Below are 4413 nucleotides of genomic sequence, written 5' to 3' on the forward strand. Positions count from 1 at the left end.
CATCGGAATCGAACGAACTACATATCAAAACGAAGCTCGTAACATGAGCTATCTAAACGTGGCAGTGGTAAACTAGCAGGGGGTTCTCGGGTCCTAATGTTATGAACAAAAGCAGTCTAAAGTAAATCGGACATTACGACGGCTATGTTTACGCGATTTCCCAATTTTAAACCAATTCAAAACAACCACAATTCAACCATATATCATTCATACAACCAACATCCATCCATACCATACTACAACAGCCCCAACAATTCAATATTTCCAATTCATACTTATTTCTCAATTATGAACTAAGAGTTTACTTAAGTTCATTAACTAATAACCAAGATTTCCAACTCCAAAAATATCACAAAATCAACCAATCTCTAAACACACAATAATCATGCCTCTCACCAACTAAACTACTCATAACAAGCTCTAAACATGATTACACACCCATTACACTAACCCATCATCTAAACATTAGGAATTCTAAACAACAAAACTTAAAACTACGACCATGAAGAGTTATACCTTCCTTGAAGCTTTTAATCCATGAAAGGTCCTTGGAATGCCCATGGAAGCCTTAATCTAACCTCCTACAAGCTTGTTCTTTCAAAGAAATCAAGAACACAAAAATTAATTTCAAGAAAGTACTATTCACCATCTTCTTGAATGATTTATAGGAAATGCTAGGAAAGGATTTTGAAGCTAAGATTTCTAGGAAGTATGTAACTTAACTAGGAGAAGCTAGGATAATTACCTTGTAAAATGGCAAGTGGAGGAGCTTGGACTTCCCAATTCTTAAGAAAGAAGCCGAGAGCTTCATGAAGAAATGGAAGGTTTGGTGTTTTGTGATTTGTTTTGCTTGGTTGGTTGCTTTTTGTCTTGTTTTTTGGTTAATTCCCTTTGTAGCCTTGACTTTGTGTGGTTAATATTCCACCACATTTCCTTCCCTCTTATGTCATGCTTGCATCATCCTCATGATGTCATCCTCCCCTCCTTGTCCTCTTCTCATTGGTTGGGTGACATCATCCTCTCTAATCACTTTGATTAACTTTCTAATTGTTTGCCTAATGACCGCTGATCTGTTATACGGTTCGCTTAACTTTCGTTTTCGTTTATCGTTTGAGGGATCATACCCGGGATCTTATTACTTAGGTTCCCTTAACCTTTCTCAATATATTGTATTCCTTCTATGATCCTCTCTTATAATCCTTTAATTTAAATCCTTTTTATCCTGTTACCTTTTTCTCAATTCTTTCCGTATCTAGTGGATTTCCGGGAAAAATCAAAGTGTTCTGAATTGGATTCTGACGATCTTTACATACACTTATATACCACATAGAGTACTAATAATATCCCATAAGATGAATAACAGAACCCCTACATAGCGTGGCATGAAAATTTTTCTCATTCAGCAAAAACACTATTCATAAGGGTTTCAAAAATTTTCCAAAAATTGGGGTTATTACAGTCTCCCCTCCTTAAAAGGATTCCGTCCCGGAATCAAATTGAAAATAAATAGGGATACTCTCTTAGCATTGCACTTTCTAACTCTTGAGTCAATTTTCCCACATTGTGGTTCTACCATCAAACTCTTACTAGTTTGATAACCCTTCTCCTAAACACTTGTTCCTTTTCACTCTATAACCCTTCCCGGTTGCTCCATATAGGTTACGTCGGGTTGCATGTCTATGCGCTCCTATGCCCCTATTTATCTGGCATCCGAATTACCCTTTCTTAACATTGATACGTGAAATGCGTTATGACTCGCTACATGTTCGGGGGTAGGGATAGCTCATATGCTAACTTCCCAATACGTCTTAACATATCCAAGGGTCCAACAATTCTTGGACTTAAACTTTCCTTTCTTTCCAACCCTCATCAATTCCTTTTTAAGGGAATACTTTTAACAATACAAGGTTCCCTCCTTCATACTCTTTGTCCTTTCATTGTCAAATCAGCATACTTCTTATGTCTATCTTGGGCTACTCCCAGCCGTCCTCTGATTATATCTATTATATTCTTGGTCCTTTGGACTACTGCGGGTCCGAGCATCTTGCGCTCTACAACTTCATCCTAGCATAAGGGAGATCGACATTGTCTTCCCTCAAGGATCTCATAAGGCGACATCTCGATAATGACATATGATCTATTGTCGTAAGATAACTCAATCCGAATTAAGTGATCATTCCAAATTTTTTCAAGTCTATTGCACAGACTCTCATTATAGCTTCTAGCATTATAGCTTTTGCTTCCTAATACCCATTCTTTTCCAGTTCGTAATCGCTACTACCTTCCGTTCCTAATATTATACTGGTTATACTTTTGCTCGTTAGTGTTCTATAACCTTTTAATAACCACGGCAACCTTAGTATCACGAATGTGTTCCCATTCCGCATACTACCACCACTTTATTACTCCTTTTTCAGTTGTTTCTATTTTCCAAAATTTGATCAATCAAATAGAAGTAAAGGAATTTGTTGAGAGATTACTATGATCATGAACACTTGTTATATCGCATATTTAGTACAGAAGGTGGCCAGCCTTTAGTACTTGACAAGCAATTAAACAACATGTGGTATCCTACTAGGCTTCTATCACAAAGATAGATAGTCATTCGGCAATACCTCCCCTTCTGGAAGGGTTGTTCTTCTCAGCTTACATGAAATGAAAAGAAGAGAAAAGAGCGAACTGAAGAGAATTGTATATATATGTAAAAATATTGCCATAAAATATCTGGCTTGGAATCTACCTCTGAACTATAGAGGTTTGTCATAGGAGAACAAAACATATATGTATTTATATCAACATCGAGTATTATCACATCGCATTTCACATGCTTAAATATTTGCTATTCCGTCCATCATTCTATGGACCCATGCACTTCCTCTAGCTTATACACAATTACCTTTGAAACTCCCTCGATGTCGAAAATCGAATCTGGAATCTCATTTTATACATCATCATTAATAGAATTCTATGCTTGCACCGCAACCTTCCTCGTATAGTAATACGACTCTCTTTTCATAAGAAGGAATAAATATTCAATAGGTAGATACTCTACTTAATTAGTCTATCATTCTTCTATCAATGATAACTTATACACTACCACGACCCGATTAGTGGTACTCAATCTCAACATCCATTCCAATACAACTCTCACGGTTGTAATCAGCTCACTACTCGCAGAATCATTGCTGCCTTACTATGGTCCACCACTGACCTACTGTCGTCATTCACTTTTCCATAAAATCTTAATATCTAACCATACGGAGTCCATACATGTCGTATCAAATCATTCTAAGGAGATAACATAATCACCATTCATGATTCATGGAGTACACTCCTGATTCTGACATACATATATGACATGAAGCAGATAAAATTTGCAGAAGAGTTTTGCTCAAAGCAACGATAGCAGGTTAATACCATTCTTAATCATACGCCCTAAATAGAAGATTTAACTCAAGGGTTCATCTAGTCTTTTTTGAAACATGGTTCTGGCTTATCTCAAGATAGGACCTTCTAAGATAGATAGCCCGTTCATGGCGATTACACGAATTAAACCTTTACCAACTACTATTACGGTTGGGTATTGCACAGTCATCAGAAGGAATGTCAATCTTCCAAACCATAATTCAACCTTCACATTTTTAACCATCATCACTGTATTCTTTTGGCACACGCGCCTATAATTATCCACTTACCTTTAAAGTGTCGGCCACCTCTTTGGCCTTCCCTGATAGTAAAATTTTCCTTACAGTCAATGTCATTTTAACCATCTCCAAATAAATTTTCTACCTTATTTTAATCACAGCTTATGTGAAAATGCTTTCCTTAAAATCTGATGAGTAAAAAAAAAATCACCATTTTTCCATAAGTTATTGCCTCAGTCTTTAGAGGTTAATCACTGTCATGACTGACTCTCAATCATAATTAGAACATTTTTTATCTTAAGTCCTAATTGCCCTGAACAATTTCGACCATTACTGGTTGGATCCATACTTTCTCGTGGTTTAGCACGTGCCTCACTTGGCAACATTATAATTACGTCATATTTCCTTTATCAACATTTCTATTCTTGAGAATTTTGAATATTACCTTTTTCCTTGTAAAACCTCTAAGGTTATCCTTCAATCGTTCCTCCTGTATTCCCTATATACAGGGCATATCAAAATACCACTTACTAATACTAGAACCATTGTCTATATACTTCTGAAGAATTTCTCCACTGATTCTTAAAGGTTGTTGTTACCTTAACCTTTTCCCAATCATACTGTCAAAACTCATACTGTCCCTATTTAAGGGTGACATGCCAACCTTTATGCAGTCCCCTAGGATTCATTTTAAGTTACCAATGTTCTATCCTTAATTCCACCTTTAAAAGGTACCTGCGTCCTTCCATGGATAAATCAAGTCATATAT

The sequence above is a fragment of the Apium graveolens genome, unplaced genomic scaffold (assembly GCF_009905375.1).
Source record: "Apium graveolens cultivar Ventura unplaced genomic scaffold, ASM990537v1 ctg1931, whole genome shotgun sequence".
Lineage (NCBI taxonomy): Eukaryota > Viridiplantae > Streptophyta > Magnoliopsida > Apiales > Apiaceae > Apium > Apium graveolens.